This window comes from Octopus bimaculoides, chromosome 2, assembly GCF_046866305.1.
Source record: "Octopus bimaculoides isolate indiv1 chromosome 2, ASM4686630v1, whole genome shotgun sequence".
In the NCBI taxonomy this organism is placed as follows: Eukaryota; Metazoa; Mollusca; class Cephalopoda; order Octopoda; family Octopodidae; genus Octopus; species Octopus bimaculoides.
The window spans coordinates 192,255,020-192,274,180 of record NC_142929.1 but is presented as its reverse complement, the minus strand read 5'-3'; positions in this window follow the sequence as shown (position 1 = coordinate 192,274,180).

Below are 19,161 nucleotides of genomic sequence, written 5' to 3'. Positions count from 1 at the left end.
TCTTCTTTTTTCCCCTCCTTTTCGGTGAAACTTGGTCATCTTCGAAATCGGCGAAAGAACAAGAACTCAGTCCATATCCCGACCATTCAAACCTCGCTACAGTATCTTATCTTCCATTCTGTTCTGACCAGGTCAGCCATCGTCCAGTCACACCTGGAACGTCTCAAAGATGATCGCAGGCGGCCATTAATTATGACCATCTCCAAAACCTCGAAAGTCTCTCATACCTCGGTGACCACTGCGACAGACCTAGTGAGCCCTGACCCCTAACGGTTTTTAGTCGAATGAATCGACGACTGTACTTCTTTTAAAGCCTAGCACTTATGCTATCGGTTTCTTTTGCCGAACCGCTAAGTTACGGGAACGTAAACACACCAACACCGGTTGTCAATCGGTGGTGTGAGACAAACACAGACACAAACACGCGGACACACGCACATATGTGCATGTCTATATGTGTATGTATATATATATATATATATATATATATATATATATATATATATATATATATACACATACATAAACACGTACATAAACAAGGTGCGATGAGTAAATTGTCACATTTTATATTTTCGATTTCGCGCATGCGCATTGTTTGTTTTTGATTTTGTCGACTACACAATATAGTAAGGTCATTTGAGTACCATTTGTGAGAAAAACAGCACCATGATGCAATCCACTCTGCCAGAAACAACATGCTGTACTGCTTGGCATTTGCCCCGGAAGCTCTAAAACGAACATTTCCGATTGCACTCTCTGGGGAGAGTGCAATCTGAAGACATGTACCGAGAGTGATAAAAATCAAACATCCAATCATGGTGTTTGGAGTGGTCACTAGTAATGGCGACGTTATGCCTCCATTCATCTTCCCACACGGCCTCACACTCAACACAGAGGCCTACATCAAGTGCCTGGAGTAGGCAGTGCTGCCTTGGATCAAAAGGATGGCTGCTGGAAGACCCTATGTCTAGGAACAGGACTCTGCGCCATGCCACACAAGCAGGAGAACCCAGTCATGGCTGTCAGATAATTTCTGTGACTACACTACCCCTAACATCTGTCCACCTAACGCCCCATACTGCAACCCCCTTGATTATTTTGTGTGGGGCGCAGTTGAACGAGGGACCAACAAAACTCCTTGTAACACCGTAGGTAAACTGAAGGCAAAGATTATGGCATCACTCATCAACTTAAACAAGAAGACTGTCCAGAAGAGATTCCGAACTCCTCTGGAGGCGGTGGCTGAAGCCAATGGCGATTTTATTGAAGAAATTTACTCTTTAGCATTTCAAGATATTTTTATGTAATTTTGGTAAATATATCTGTTAAAAAGGAGATGTCAGTGCTATTTTCATTTTTGCGTAATTTAGATGACATTTTATTCACTGCACCCTCTGTATATATATATATATATATATATATATATATATATATAATTTTCCAAAGGATGTAGCAACCGTTACCAATATAGCATAAGAACTTACCTTAGGGGATCATTAACTAGATTCCTTAAGGGTCGTTCTCACAGTTTATATTTATATTTCAAGGTTTTTAACTTTTAAATTTTTATATTTAAAAGAGACAGAAACTTCAAACTCGATATATCCAAGATCGATCTTGGATATATCGAGTTTGAAGTTTCTGTCTCTTTTAAATATAAAAATTTAAAAGTTAAAAACCTTGAAATATATATATGTATATATATATATATATATGTGTGTGTGTGTGTGTGTGTGTGTGTGTGTGTGTGTGTGTGTGTGTGTGTGTGTGTGTGTGTGTGAGTTTGGAACTCTCTCTATATATATGTATGTATATGTATGTACGTATATTTGTGTGTGCCTTTGTCTGTGTTTGTTCCCCCGCCATTGCTTGACAACCGATGTTGGTGTGTTTACGTCCCCGAAACTTAACAATTCGGCAATAGCGATCGATAGAATAAGTCCTGGGGTCGATTTCTTCGACTAAAGGCGGGCTCCAGCATGACCGCAGTGAAGTGACTGAAACAAGTAAAAGAATAAAAGAATACTAGGGAGAAAGGGATGTGACAGTTGATTGGTGGATTTTCGGAAAAGCATAAACAAGACGTAACCGCTGGGGTGGGTGGATGGGTGGGCAAATTAAAATACCAGTCAAGTTCTGGTGCTCGAATTATCTGTCCTGGCCTTCGTTCATTTTCGCCACCCATTGTTCTTGTGAAGGCCGTAGGGGTAGGGCCCTTAGGCACCCTCCTACGTATGGCCCTATCAGGAACAACAGCCTTTACATTTTACGGCTGAACCAACTGAGGTCATGGATTCCATCCATCTTGCCCTTGGTCTACCCCCGAGGTCTTGAAGAATCTGGCTTTGAAATCTTCTCTAATCTCATACCGACTACGATTATCTTCCCGAAAGTGCGTGATCTTGTGCTTGTGTCGGACTTCAATATTTGTTTATGTGTATAGTTTGTATGTGTGGGTGTGTGTGGCGATATGTAAATAAAACCTCTCTGGGGAGGCCATTTTACTCCCACCGTCAACCATATTTCGCTAAAATATGCAAAGATTTCTTCTATATTGTTTGTGTCACTTCAGATCTATTGACTGCATACCATAACGGTGTTGATGTTTGTCTACGTAAGAGCATAGTGTTTAGAGACATTGTTGACATACCACACACACACACACACACACACACACACACATGCTCGAACAGATGCACACACATTCACCCAAATATAGCACACACGCAAACATAACACATAGCACAAACGCACAAGCATAACATTCACACACAACACACAGACACACCACAAACACACAGATACGCACACACACACACACACACACACACACACACACACACACACACACACACACACACACACACACACCATGGTGTTTGGTGTCAAACAGATGGCACAGTAATTACAAACAACAACAACAACCCTGGACGAGTATTTGATATTTGTTGATGTTAAAAGTTGGTGGTCGGCAGAAATGGTGAGGCACCGGGCGTGATATTTTGTAGTGTTTCATGAAACCTCTGTGGTTTATTAGAAAACAGAGATTAGTAGAGTCTGTAGAGCGTCGGACAGAGTGACCAGTGTATTTGTTCCGGTACTCTTCGTTCTGGGTTCGAATTCCGCAAAGGTCATCTCTTTTTTTAAATTCTTTCAGGGTCTCCTCTTAATTATATACCTCTTTAGAACGGTGGAGTGGCAAAGCTGTTAAAATGCCGGATGGAATGCTGTACTGTATTTTCTCCGGCTCTTATTTTTTTTATCTAAGTTTCAGATCTCAGTTTCTATCACGGGCCTCTCTGTGGCAGGAAGACGACCCCTTGTCTAATGGTAATGGACCTTCAATATGAAACGAACAGACATTGAGTTGACTGAAGCATTTACACAACATATTTTTAATGTGGACATTTTAAGAGATAAGCAATCAAAAACTGATCTAGAAGTAATCTTCTTTTCAAGACATTTCAAAGAGCTCTACAAAACCCACTTGTCCAGAACACTCCCCGTGATGGGGGAATCGTTTTCTTTGAGGTACGATACACTTCCAATACGGTTCTTACAAGAAAGCTATTTCTTGGTGTATTTAGAACGGTCATTTGGTGTCATGTCCAGAGTGTAGAACATAGGCGATTATGGCCTGCCGCAATTCTCTGTTCTTTGTTTTCTGTAAAAGTCCCACTTCCTGATGTTTAATGCCTCTTTCTTCCAACCAGTTCATCAAACTTGACACCCATAGCATCTTTCTCCTTTCTCCTTTCTCCTTTCCCTTCAATATTTCCGGTCGTTGCTACAGTTTCCAGGCCTTCTTTCCTCACCACATGACCAAGAAATCTCAATTGTCTGGCCCTTATCTCACAAAGCAGTTTCCTAGTAACCACAGCCCAGGTCATCACTTCCCCATTAGACACCGAGTCTGTTCATGCAATCCTCAATATTCCCTTTAAGAACCACCTTTTTACAGCCCTCCAAGAATGTTACAGACAAGGCGATACAACTCGCTTCGGAATCATCAAGAATGGTATATATCGATATTTCGCCATCATTGTGGCTTAGGAACACCATGAACGTGGATTATCTGATTGCTACCAAGCTCAGATACCAGGAAATCCCCAAATGGCAGAAATTCAAAAGATAGTGTTCGTGAGAACTGCCCATATCCTACGTAAAATATTGTCTATGTAATCTCACATTTATTATTGAAGGAGGAAGATTAAACAACTGGAAAATGAAACCACTGCACGGGCAAAACGCCAGAGAAATCGAAAGAAACGACAAGGTCAACACTTGGAGATGGTCAAGAAAAAGTGATCTGAAAGGATGCACTGAGGCATTGGTAAGCAGCACCCAGGAACAAGCTCTGAGAACTAATGACACCAAGTTCCAAATAGATAAGAGTAGCGAATCGCACCTTTGTAGGATGTGTGGCAGCGGAAATGAAACAATCTCGCATATTGTGAGTGAGTGTAGCAAATTGGCCTAAAAGCACTACAAAAGGAGTCACGATTACGTGGCTAAGTTCGTCCACTGGAGGCTATGTAGAAAGTATGGCCTGGACAGAGCACAGAAATGGTACGAACATGAACCAGAAGCAATCACCGAGAATAAGGAATATAAGATACTGTAGGATTTTACAATCCAATGTGACTCCTTAAACGATGCTCAGAGACCAGAAATTGTTGTGATAGGTAAAGAAAAAAAGGAATCCAAAATTATAGATATCGCAATACCTGGAGATGCACACATAAGTGACAAAGGACTAGAAAAGATCGAAAAGTAAAGACTACTAAAAGAGGAAATCGCACGAGTGTGGAGTATCAGGAGAGTGTCTGTCATTCCAGTAGTTTTAGGGACACTCATAGCACTAGAAACCAAGTTGGAGAAATATGGCAAAGAAATCGGAATTGACATGAGGGCAGAAAAAGCCCCCAAAAACTGCTCTGATGGGGACAGCTAGGATTTTGAGATTGGTACTTGGATGTTGAATGTCTCCCACGATAATTAACAACCAAGTATCAAAGCTTATAATGTGTATAAAGAGACCTTGTGAGATCTCTGACAGCAGGCTGCTGTCTGCTCTCACAGAATCTACCAGAGCAAACAAGACCGAACGTTCTGAGAAGTAAAGCAATAACAACAACAAAGTAACAATAAGAATATCACAACAAACGACAGCACATATCCAAGGCACACCGAGCTGCGCTCGGTAGTGCAGTGAAAGCACGTGATAAAGATAAGACTACTAAAAAAAAATAATAATAAATAATAATAATGATAATAATAATTTTGGCTCAAGGCCAGCAAGTTTAAGGGAGGGGCTGTCGATTACATTGGCCCGAATTCTTGACTGGTACTTATTGGCCCTGAAAGAATGAAAGGCAAAGTCAACCATAACAGAATTTGAACTCAGAATGTAAAAGCAAATGAAATACCGCGATGCATTTCGTCCAGCGTCCTAACATTTCTGCCAGCTTGCCACCATTTTGTAAATAATAATAATAATCTTTTCTAGTGAAGTGGACATAGGAGGAGGTAATGGAGATGAAGAGGAAGTCAAGAAAGCTCCTAACGATGCATGAAGGTCATCATCCACGTGCAGACACTGATCGTTTATACATGAAGAGAGCAACTGGAGGAAGAGGACTGATAAGTGTGGAAGTCTGTGTACGTATCGAAATCGAGAGTTGAAAGAGATACCGAGCCCAGAGTAAGGAATTTGTGTTTTGATGTAACGCAAATTAATCGAAAAAAAAAAAAAAAATGAGAGAAAGAGGACTCAGTTGTGTTCATAAATTTAAATATACATTCAATAAATCTAAATGGATATGGTTCAAATAAACATCGTGCAAATAATACCTGTGAATCGTGCATCTATGCTATAAATTAAATAGACAAGTATCTATGTATGAACCCAACCTTTTAACTGATGTATTAGAATAAATGATTATATTTACTAGTAACTAACATACATTTTACAAAAATAAATAAATAATAATGTTGGTATAAACTAAATAAATAAATAGATAAAAGTAACAATTGGGTACATTCTTTGATTTATTTTATCAATAATGAGATCGTAGAAGAATATGCTATGGACATACTGAATAGAGTGACAAGTAGGGGCAGACTTGTGAACAGTTAATCGGCATTACCAAAAGAGTGAAATAGTAACATGACCTAGTTCTTCTGATCTATGCCTATCCCTTGTCCAGTAAGGTCAAAAAATCAACTTTTAATCATTTTTAGAACAGAATCCAAGACGCACATGCTACAATTCAATCGGAATAAACTCACCATCCGTTAAGACGTGAAAAACGTCAGTCAGTCGTATTCTGAGGAGGCATTTTGCATTTTTCAACTTCATAATGCACTTTAAAAGTGCAAATATGAATGACAACAATCAGCCGAAGTACAGCGTGGGCAATATCAATGGACTTATTAATTTGACTGGACTATGATAATAAATTGATTAATTTATGTATGTATCCTTTGTTTTCTTTGAATTTTAAAACTTTTTTCTCCTATATCGAAAATGATGGAAATCTCCATAGCGACAACTGGAATTTCAAAGTGTAAAGTACTAATATGGAAGAAGAACCAACGATAAATACTAGTACATAGACACATGAAAACTTCCAGTATCGTTAATCGATATCAGTGCGGAAAACCAGAGTACGCTTGAATAATATATCCCTAAGAGAGAACAACTTCTTTCTATACAGACTTATATATATATATATATATATATATATATATATATATACATGTGTGCGTCTGCGTGTGTGTATGCGTGTGTATATGTATGTATGTATGTATGTATGTATGTGTGTGTGTGTGTGTGTGTGTGTGTGTGTGTGTGTGTGTGTGCGTGAATGGATGTGATTAATTATTGAACAATTTATCTAGGTTGTCGCATTCAGTAAAAATATTTGCCCTTTGATCTTCCCATAAGTCTGCCGTTCGAGCAACAAGTAGTGACTTTGACGGACTCAGAGTAATTGACTGTCAAAGCCGGCCATTAAGTCAATTTATTTGCAGAAGGTGGCGCAGTGAAATACAAACTTATCCTGAATAACCGAGCTGTCGCACGAAAACGGAGCTAATCACCTTGACAAACTCTTTCTTCTATTCTTTCTGCCATTATACTCCCTTTCTTCCACTATTTCTCTCGAAGGAATTTGATTATTAGAAACTGCCTACTTCAAAATGCTATGAGGGTTCTTATTTACGAGACTGCAAAATCAATCAGCATAATTCTGTATGCAGAATTCTGATGAGCTCATTTTGCCATACGCTGTGAAAGAAAATTTGCATGGTGCATAGTAATGAATCAGTAATTGCCGACATGGTAACAACATGACACATGATTAGTTTTTATGCAAACCGACGAAACAATTGTAAGCAATGTAACAAAAAGAATTTGTTAACTCCATTCTTCGATGTTTTTATTATATATATACATATATACACAGTACAAACATACATACATACATACATACATACATACATACATACATACAAACGTATATGTATTTATTTTTTTCTTCCCAACTTTGACCCGCCATAAATCCTAAATTTTATTTTTAGAATTTATGGGACCATCTGTCCTCCGAAGACTCATATTGTCGTTTGAATACTCGAAACGAGGAGTAGTGAGACATCCGACAACTGATGAAGGTTCCTTTCTCGGTGTTAAGTTGTCCTGTTTCCCATTTCTTTTTCTCGTTGTTTACGTATTTCACTCGTTTTTGTTCTGTAGTTACTGTCCACGTCTTGTATCTATCTCTCGTGTGTGTGTTATCTGCACCATTGGTGACGTCTTGTACACATATATGCATGTAATGCATGTATACATGTATGTATGTATGTATGTATGTATGTATGTATGTATGTATGTATGCATGTATACATACATACATACATATATATATATATATATATATATATATATATATATATATATATATATAATATGTATATATATATATATATATATATATGTATGTGTGTGTGTGTGTATAAATTAGTGTACGTTTTTATACACAAAAGAGGTGACCTTTAACAGGACACCTTACATGCTGTAAAGGGCAGTTAAAGCCCAAACCACGAATAAGAGTAACTTCAAAAGGAATGAAAAATAAAATCATTTATTTTTCATTCCTTTTGAAATTACTCTGATTCGTGGTTTGAGCTTTAACTGCCATTTCTAGCATGTAAGATGTCCTGTTCAGGTCACCTCTTTTGTGTATAAAAACGTACACTGATTTATATGAAAAATATGTTGTCTATTGACTTTATTACGCATGCTGGCCACCGGCAGAATATTTCTCTAAATTTTCTACTCTTATTATTTTCATAGTAATATATATATATATATATATATATATATATATATATATATATATATATATATGTGTGTGTGTGTGTGTGTGTGTGTGTGTGTGTGTGTGTGTGTGTGTGTGTGTGTGTGTGTGTGTGTATTTTCTCTTTTCAAAAACGTCTCTGCCAAGAATTCACAATGACCTCGAACCCACAAGAGTAAAGAAGAAAGACAGAGACAGGCAGAAACAAGGAAAATGCCCCTTGTATTTGAATACTATGCAAATATTCTTTTAAAAAACTTTCCATTTCATTTTTACAAAATGTAATTGGTTTCCATACTTACAGTTGAAAAAGTCTCAACGACCGAAACCGGTACTGAAATGGTTTTTATAAAATTATTTTAGCATTTTCTACCTTGACTTCTATATATATATATATATACAGTACAGTATAGTATAGTATAGTACAGTATAGTATAGTATAGAACATTATATAGAATGTGCCAACATTCTATCAGTAGTTCAGCTGCTGCTGATTCTGTTCTCTGACATCGCAAAACCGTTGGCCTAACAACTACAGCCGTTCTTCGTGGACCAGTATGGAAACTAAGGCTGCAACAAAATATTTCTTTTATTTTTTCCTCTGTTTCCTTCTTTATGCCTTGTTTTAAATACCAACACTCATGTTCTCCCTCGTGGGACAAAAATTTCTCAAGATAACCTGTTTCGCAGCAGCAATTTTGAAGAGAGATTAATCGATGTCATCGAACCGAATACGTGACTGATTTTTCATGTTATCAACCCTGAAAGGATGAAAGGTAATGTTGATCTCAGAGGGATTCGAACTCAGAACTTTAAAAGGCAAAACAGCTAACGCGCTAACGATTCTGCCAATTCGCAGGAGATAAGGAGAGACTTCCGGTCGAACGTAGAATAACTCATGAAATTTAATAGCTGAAGGAAAATTGACTGACATTAATAAAGAAACAAGTTAAAAGTCTTAAACAGCCAAGAGAAATGTCATGTGGCCAGAATTTAGACTACCCCGCCCTAAATCTGGCGTAGACAGGATGTAGTTAAGACGCACCCAGCTCGAGAAAAGCATTATACAAAGACATAATTCTTATAAATAACTACGTAACTCTAAAGTATTTAATAGACAATAAAGGCACATTTTACAAATTAAATTGGGAACATGAGAAAAGAAAAACGAAACAAACCAAGAAATAAAGTTATTTTTCTGCAGATTAGAAGGTAAGTAGGTTAACTAGAGAGGTTGAAAATATACAGGCTTCTGAGGGTAAGCAGAGTAATGAGCTAACAAGAACAGGAAATGGAAGAAGAAATGAAGATCTGCAGATATGACAAAAGAAAGCGGCAACACAAAGCACTACACCGGTTCGTATTACTGCAAGACTGGACAGAGTTACGAAAATAGCAAGGTATTTCTTTGTCCTGGTGTCAAAGATGAGGCACAAATTTCCATTATTCTGGATAAGTTCTGCTCTTGTGAAAGAGACCAGAATCTAGCACTTTCTTTTCTTTTTTTTAAAGAAAACTATATAACGTTTAGTTCTGTGTTATCAAACACTTGTAGAGGCTGAAGAATGAGTTCGTAAGTTTCGGGAAGACACCATTTTGGATTTTATCACAGAATGTGGACGTGCGAATGTAACAAAAAACACGTGATCTGGTGGTTAGAGAGTTTAGCTCATGTTCATAAGGTCGTGGGTTCAACTGCTGACCGGGTGGCACATTGTGTCCTTGAAAAAGACACACCTTGTTTCGCATTTCTCAAGTTTAGTCAGCTGTAATGAGTCCAAGCTGGTTACTGGTGTAGCCTCCTCTCTCACTCTCCAGCTATCACGACGTTGGCCGAAAATTTCAACATTTAAAACTTTCTAACTTTTATATAGGGGAACGAAATAAAGTAGCAACTGAGTACTACAGCTGATTTATATTTCTACAGGGTGTTCAAAACACCTCTCCACAGTAAGTATTTTATTGCAGAATAAATATTTCTAAGATGGTAAAAAGACTGCAAAAGAATATATTAGACTCTTTACAAGACTTTAAAAAAAACTTTATAAGAGGTGATGAAAGTGTCGTCCTTCATTTTTCAATACATGAGTTGACTCTTCTACACAGGTTTTGAAATACATTTTGGAGAGTCTGATGCAGTATGGACCGTGTGAAGGTTATGATTGCATCTTTTAGCTCATTAATGGTTTTCGAGCGATTCTTGTACACTGATCCTTTACTTGCTCCCCAGGAAAAATAGTCTGGCAGCGTTATATCAGGTGATCTTGGTGGCCAAAGTCCCTTCGAAATAATCCGTTCACTGAAAAACCCTTGGTGATACGAGAAGTATGTGCTGTAGCTCCATCTTGCTGGAAGTATACATTAATAATTTCACTTTCAGTGAGTTGGCCTACAAATGGATGGACAATATTTGAGCAATATCTCTCAGTGTTGATGATGTCTTCATCTTCAAAAAATATCGGTCTCACAATACGCTTTCTCGAAATTGCTATCCATACTCCAGCTTTTTCGGGATGCAGTTCTCAGTTCTCCATAACCTTGTATTTTGCGAATTTATGTGTCCCAGCAGATGAAACCAAGCCTCATCGGTATAAAAACACATATCCAGCACTTCTATGCCTTTTTCGGCTTTGGAACCACAAAGTTTTGGAACCAATGACAATAATGAAGCCTTTTAGCATGATCCATAGTCTTCAATTCTTGAATGGCCAGCACCTTGTATGGAAAGAAATTTAATTTCTTTTTAACTGCCGTGTGAGCACTTCCTAGGCTGATTTCCGTTTCCTCTGACAATTTGCGTAAGGTCTTTGACAAGCTTGTGGACTAGGGATAGGGTTCATAGTTGGGGTTTGAGGTACATCGAAAAATTTCATTGCAAACATTAATATATTTTCTCTCATTTTCTTTCATTAAATATTTTGTGACATTTTAATTATTGTGGCGACGGAGACACGAAAATTGCGATCTGTTAGAATAAATACTGTAGTGCGTCGCACAATATCATTGTTGATTTATTTCCTTTCATAATTTTTTTGTTACATTTCACCACGTTCCCATTTTCTTTCATTAAATTTGTTCATCATTAAAGGTTTCGTAATGTTTTGTTTTCTTCCATTATTTTTTAAAGAAAATTATTCTGGAAAGTTTTAATATCTGTTCTGCTTTTAGGAATAATTTCTTTTTAAGTTTGGTTTTCACTCTTTTAGTTTTTATAAATAACATATTTTTACAGGAAGAAGGGAAAAAAAAACATTAAACATATAAAAAACTAAATTACCAAGAAAAAGAAAATCCAGCAACAGAAGATGGCGGATGGTGGAGTGACGGGGTTGTACACCCCAGAGCAAATTACGTGTTTAGCCGCACCTCATGGACATGATTGCAAATACTTTTTATTTATGAAAATAATCATAGCAATTGCGATTACCAATTAGGTAAAATTGCCAAAAATTTTCAACCTTTAAAGGTTTTTATACCACCACCACCACCACTACCCCGAATAAAATATTCGTAATTTTCGTAAATTAGCATGTAGAAAATCTCCAAAGAGTTGAATTCGGTAGTTCAAATGGAAAAATGTCCAGAATATAAATGCAGGAGTGGCTCTGTGGTAAGTAGCTTGCTCGCCAACCACATGATTCCGGGTTCAGTCCCATTGCATGGCACCTTGGGCAAGTGCCTTCTTCTATAGCCTCGAGTCGAACAAAGCATTGTGAGTGGATTTGGTGAACGGAAACTGAAAGAAGCCTGTCGTGTAATATATATGTGTGTGTGCGTGTGTGTTTTTGTGTGTATGTGTTTGTATGTATGTGTTTGTCCCTCCACCATCACTTGACAATAGGTGTTGGTGTGTTTACGTCCCCGTAAGCTAGCGGTTCGGCAAAATGACCGATAGAACAAGTCCTGAGGGTCGATTCGTTCGACTAAAAGGCGGTGCTCCAGCATGGCCGCAGTCAAATGGCTGAAACTAGTAAAAGAATAAGCGTGCAGCAGAACAAAAGCAAAAACTAATTGTTGCGACAAATTTTGTAACATAGTTTTGTGGCGGTGACGGCGGCGGCGGTAAATAGTCGTCGCCTCTGACACTGTCACGTCAAGTGCAGCGACGTTGAATATTTTTTATGTGTAGGTTGCGATATTAGAAACGCCAGTCAAAAATAAACTGTTTGTTTTAACAAAACTATTATTATTATATGAAAGTCTAGTGATGTAGAGTGAAGTGGTTTCTGATAGAAAAACCAGACAATAACAAAACTGTTCACTCACAAACACATGCTGTGATTGCTCGGCCTATATTTATATCTAATTAAAAAGCCATCTGGAAGACGAAGAAGAAGAAGAAGAAGAAGAAGAAGAAGAAGAAGAAGAAGAAGAAGAAGAAGAAGAAGAAGAAGAAGAAGAAGAAGAAGAAGAAGAAGAAGAAGAAGAAGAAGAAGAAGAAGAAGAAGAAGAAGAAGAAGAAGAAGAAGAAGAAGAAGAAGAAGAAGAAGAAGAAGAAGAAGAAGAAGAAGAAGAAGAAGAAGAAGAAGAAGAAGAAGAAGAAGAAGAAGAAGAAGGAGACGTTAATGAGTCGAGTGACGGATTTCATTAGATGTTGTTGTTGTTGTTTAGTCTCAAGTCAGTCTCGATTGAGTGGGCCTAGAATCAAAGACGTTCCTGCCGTGATCCTCTTGTCTTTTTGTATACAGGCGCAGGCGTATCTGTGTGGTTAAGCTTTTCTCCCAACCGTGTGCTCTTGGGTTCGATTCCAATACGCTGCACCTTGAGCTCAAGTCTCTTTGATTGTAGTTCGGGATCGAAAAAAAGCTTTGTGGAAGCCCGTTGTATGTGTGTGTGTGTGTGTGCGTTTGTTTGTTTGTTTATATATGTGTCTGTGTATCTATGTTTGTGCTCCGTCGCCGTTTGACAACCGATGTAAGTTTGTTTACTTACAAGTAACCAAGCGGTTCGACAAAAGAACCGATGGAATATGCACCAGACTTTAAAAAATAAGTACTGGAGTCGATTTATTTCACTAAACCTTTCGATGGTGGTGCTCCAGCATGGCCACAGTTGAATATTTGAAGCAAATAAACGACAACAGGTAGGCGTACGGCCTCCGGTGCGCCCATTCTTTTCTTTTTAAACAGAGATGGATGTAGTTTTAGGGTTAGTTCATTTGAAATTCATTTCATATCGTATATTTTGTGAACAATAGTGTCGTGGATCACTGAAATTTGCGATGGTGTGGGTGACAAGGGATTGCGCGCATAACTCAGACTGGACAAATATCACTGAGTGTTTTTGTTCGACGCCCCGGCAGTTTTCGCTCCGATGCGTCATATCTGTTGTCTGTATGGAAACAGCAGTGTCACAGAGGTTATTATGAAACAAAGAAGGAAACCATTCTAAGACTTGGCTGGTCAAAGCGACGAAGAGGAGGAAATTCCAAAGAACTGGAACCAGTTTTTAAGAAAGAGTTTTCTGGTCGAGGATTGGGATTTCGAAGTCAATGCAGAAAGGTCTCCTCCTCCCTCCTCATCCTCCATCATTCTCCCCCTACCTACTTTCTCCTCCTATCTCCTCCTACCTTCCTTTTTCGTTCTCCTCCCCTCCTCCCTCTTTTCCCCTCCTCCTTCTTCCTCCCTTCTCTTTCCCCCTTCCTTCTCTTCTTTCTCTTCGTTTTCTTCCTATCCCTCCTTATCCTTCTCATCATCATCGTCATCATCACCATTACAACCACCACAACCAGCACCACATCCACCACCACCATCGTCATCATCATTATCATCATCATCATCATCATCACTAGCGTATGCTACATGAAGCCCATGGTAAAAGTTCGTAGCTAAGTGGTTAAGTAGGGGATTTTGGCACTTACGGTCGCTAGGTCGTGGTTTCGATTCTCAGACAGGCGGTGCGTTGTGTTCTTGCAGAACACCTCGTTTCACATTACATCGTCCCTGTGACGGACTGACATTCCGTCCAGTGGGAATATTGGCCTGTCCACTAAGGCAGCGGGTGGTGGGGAACAACCATTTGAAAACAACAACAAAGTGAGGAAATGCATTGTGACCAGCGGTGTTAGACCACATCTGATAATCTGAGCAATAATGAGACACACGCACACACACACTCTTCATAATTTTTAAACATGAATAATATTGACAGTGACTTCGACGTTTCGGCTTAACTGGCTGAAATTTCGAAGTTACTGTCATTAATATTCTTGTTTAACAACTCTGCAAAAGAATGGATTAATGCATTTTAATATAACCGAACATGAAAACGAACGTATAACGGAGAGAGAGAGAGAGAGAGAGAGAGAGAGAGAGAGAGAGAGAGAGAGAATGACAATCATATCATATGAATTGCTTCCCATGAAGTTATCTGAGAGTGGTCTCCCTTGAATAGAGGCATTTGTTTTCATTTTGCTCCCATGGCTTTTCAGCTTTTTGGTTAAATCCTCTGATTAATTAGCGTCGCTTGTTGTTGACCTTATAACTGATTGACCTTTGGTCGAATCTTTTTATCGCTTATTTGTTTTTAACATTATACTGCAGCCGTGCAGGAGTACCTCCTTGAAGGGTCTTAGTTGAACAAATAAACCCAGTACAATTCACTAGATCATCGATTCCTAAAAGTCTCCAAAGAAATCCTTTTATTTGAAAATGTGATAAATATATTTGTAAGGGATTATAGGACGCCATTGACTCGGGAACAGAGGGTGCAAGAGGTGCGCTGCATCCACTGAAATTTCTTGTGGAAGGGCAATGGAAACGCTTTGCACATTCTCCTGAAAATCTTCGTCGCCAAAACCGAAGGACCGTAGAAATATTTTGGGACAAATTTTTGAAACATTATTTTTTCATTATTGGATTTATCAGTTTTGATTTGTGTACATATGTAACGGTTTCAAATTTTGGCTGAAAACCAACAGTTTGGGGGTGGGGGTGGGGGAGTAAGTCGATTGCATCGACCCCAGTGCATAACTGGTACTCTGCTAGAGGGAAGGGACACCGCAAAGGCAAGGCAGCTAAATTGCAAATCAAGAAAGTCAAACAGAGGAAAACTGGTGGAAACAAGAAGGAAGCCGCAACACTATATTAACAAGATGGCGAGCTGGCAGAATCGATAGCACGCCGGGCGAAATGCATAGCGGTATTTCATCTGTCTTTTCGTTCTGAGTTCAAAGTCCACCGAGGTAGACTTTGTCTTTCATCCTTTCGGGGTCGATAAATTAAGTACCAGTTGAGTACTGGGGTCGATGTGATCGACTGTCCTCCTCCCCCAAAATCTCGGGCCTTGTGCCAAGAGTAGAAAAAAACATACTAGCAAAATTGGAATCAGATCGGTGGGAGGCCAAAACTGAAGAGCTATAACACCATACAAGTAAAAACGAGATGAAAGCGTTTTACTCAGGACTTGAGCAGAACATAAATATGTATGCAGTGTTGATAGACTTCATAAAGGTTTTAGACACAGGAAGAAAGCTTATCAAGTCATGTCAAAGCCATGGACAGTCATAGTCGCAACAACTGACGGCGGAATAATAATAATAATAATAATAATAATAATAATAATAATAAATGCCCGGATGCATTCCCAGGCAGTGGTTCTCATGGCTTCTGATCATAATTGATTGGAGGTGTTATAATGTACATTGTTTTGTCTTGGTATAAAAAGATGGGCTACAGCAAATATTCTGCTCAATACCACAGATTTGCTTGTCAGTTGTTTGACCTTAACCTGTTGAGATGTTCTTGTTACCAACTGACAGGGTACCTCGCTTGGCCCCTCAAAATATCTTTGCCTATAGAGAATTGGCGCTCAACTGTTGGGAACCACCAGCCTCCTCTTCAACGCGTTCAGAATGTTGTCTGCCGCTAAACGAAAAGTTTGCTTCGCTAATTCGCTGTTAACGAATTAGCGGAACCGTGCCCACCACTGGTCTTGAGTAACCCTAATGGAGCAGATCTTTGATCAAAAACAATTCCTACTGTGACTAACCATCCTATTATATTGTTTGCTGATATTGTATCTTGGACTCCATCATCCAATGTGTCTTTTTTTAAGATGGTAGGGTAAGATTTGAAGGCGATTTTTTGTTAATTTTAACAGATAAAGCGGCCAAATTGAGGCACTGTCGTTGATTTGCCTAATTTATTGTTTAACCCGAGATCAAGACTGATTCAGCAGATCTAATAACAAGGCCCTTCATCCATGACTATCCCGTGTATGACTGATGGTGTTTGCATGCTGTTTTTAATTATATAGTTAATTAAAGTTCTACCCTTTTAAACTTTCAAAACTAAATCTCGACAGAACAAGTGTGTTTTCCACCGCATTTGTTTCCACATAACTTTCAGAAAAATGGATGGTTTCAATTGAAATTTTCAACGAACTGCTTTCAGATGGTGTACATAACGATTATCTATCTATCTATCTATCTATCTATCTATCTATCTATCTATCTATCGACCAATCCATTTCTTTTACCTTTTCCTTGTTTCAGCCTGTAGACTTCGGCCATACTGGGGCACAGTCTTGAAAAATTTTATTCGAACGAATCGGCCCCAGGTTTTGACCCGAGCAAAACAAACAAAAAAAAAGAGAGAAAATACTGTAATAGGTGTTAAACAACTCGCTCTAAACGAATATGAAAAAAAAATAAAATGCGCGCTCGCGGTGGGAGAGAGGACTCGGAAAATTCACATCGTCAGACCGTGACCTTTAAACTGGTGTTTGACCCGAGCAAAAAAAAAAATTTTTAATAGTGTAATAGGTGTACAACAACACGTCCTTTAAGCTCCAGTGTTTGCCCAAGGTGCCATGCAGTGGGACTGTACCCGGAACCGTGTGGTTGGGAAGAATATCCATTTTCTTTAAGGAAAAAATCGGATCATGTGAATTGTCCTGTTCCTCTCCCCTCTCTGTTCGCCAGTAAATGTTTGCAACCATAGCCTCGGGCCGACCAACACGTCCTGGAGGCCGAAGCCGGCATTTCGGACTAAAAAATTAACTATGCTATAAACGAAGATGAAAACAAAAATTTGCGCACCAAATTTTTACGATTCTGTCCTCTACATAATGGTATTAACAAAAGCAATTGAAGAGTAGATGTTTGTAAGCCATTCAAGAACACACACACAAAGAGAAATGGTTGGTTTCACTGCAACATTTAAATCTCATTTCGATCTCAATCTTTGAAACCGAGACTTGTTCATTTACAAAACAAATGCAGCACGAATTTTTGTCAGGGTTTTGCCGTGGTTTCAAAGAACGAAAATATTTAGACACAAACGAAATTTAAATTTTGCAGTGAAAGTAACAGCTTTTGTTCTGGAATTGCTTACAAACATCTTACACACAGCTAATTCTCTTAAATTTTCAACCTTACCCCGCCCCTATTTACAAAACTTTCCACTCTTTTTAATTTTTAAAAATTTATTCTTTATACATTACAGTTCATGTTATTAAAATAAATTCTCTTTAACATTCCTTTAAATTGTTACGTTTTAGAAATAATTATAACCAGTGCGTTGTCCATTTTTTGGGAACAAACAGAAAGACCATTTCTCGGGAACAAACAAGTCCATTCTCAAAGAGAAACGTATGCTACCACAACGAATTACAGAAATTGTGTTGTGAAAATAATCTATACATACCTCTGTGCGTGGTCCATTTCTTGGATATAGGCAGCATGTCTTCACACACACACACACACACACACACACACACACACACATATATATACTAGCAGAGATATCCGGCGTTGCTCGGGGTTAAAATGGCATCGTTTGTATATAATATATTACATTTATGTTGAAACAGGTGATATGGGATAGAGCAACTTTGACAACAAAACATTTGTGGAGTAAATGCTGAGCTAATTCGACTAAGCAACATGGCATGTGTTCGTTTGGAGTATTTCGGGCCCTAACCTATCATGGAAAATCGGGAGTAGGGGTTATGTGATTTTGGAACGCACTAAAAAGCTGTCAGTAGACATTCCCTTTTGCAGCAGTCAGTGCTGTGTCTAACACGACCCATCATCTGAAATTTTGATACCTCTTTCGGGTTCGTTGTCCTACATCACTCATAAAATAAATTCGGAGGAACCGTGGTTGTTCATTTGTGTGAAACATGGAACCAATGAGGTGATAGATTTGCCTTTGAACTTTGACATCATCGTAAATTCATGTTTATCCATCTTCTTAGATGCAACAGACGATGTCATTTGAAATGCAGAGTTGTATTGTCTGATATTGTTCAATAAATCCATAAGAGGTTGAGAAGGAGCTGGTAGCGCTGGCAATGTTACCCGACCGCCTGAGCAGCACACACCGTTTGCTTCATTTGAAAATTTTTAAAGCTCTACAGAAACGACAATTGGTGTTTAGCACACCAATTTGGACAGCGTTATTATTTTCATAAGAATGGGATGGATCATATCTGAAAACAGCTTCAGGAGTTATAAAGAACGAATTTGTACGGAGTCTGTTTCTGAGAGCCATTCTATTGGACTTCTGTCTTATAATGAAAACATTGATTTACTTGATCCAGCATTAAGTGCTGCAATATGCATTTGCTGATCTTGAGAAAGTCTCATCTCGCTTCTCTCTTCAGACTCGCGCCTTCGGTTTTATACAGTCATCCTTGGTTTATACTTGTTTCTGGAGGGTTAGGGTCGGTTCGGCTCGGCTCGGCTCGGCTCAGCTCACATTCGGGCCTTCAAGTTTCTCTCTAAAAGATACGATGATCGTCGCACTTCTTCAGCTGTCGCAAAACTAGCGCACGTCACCATCCATTACAAACA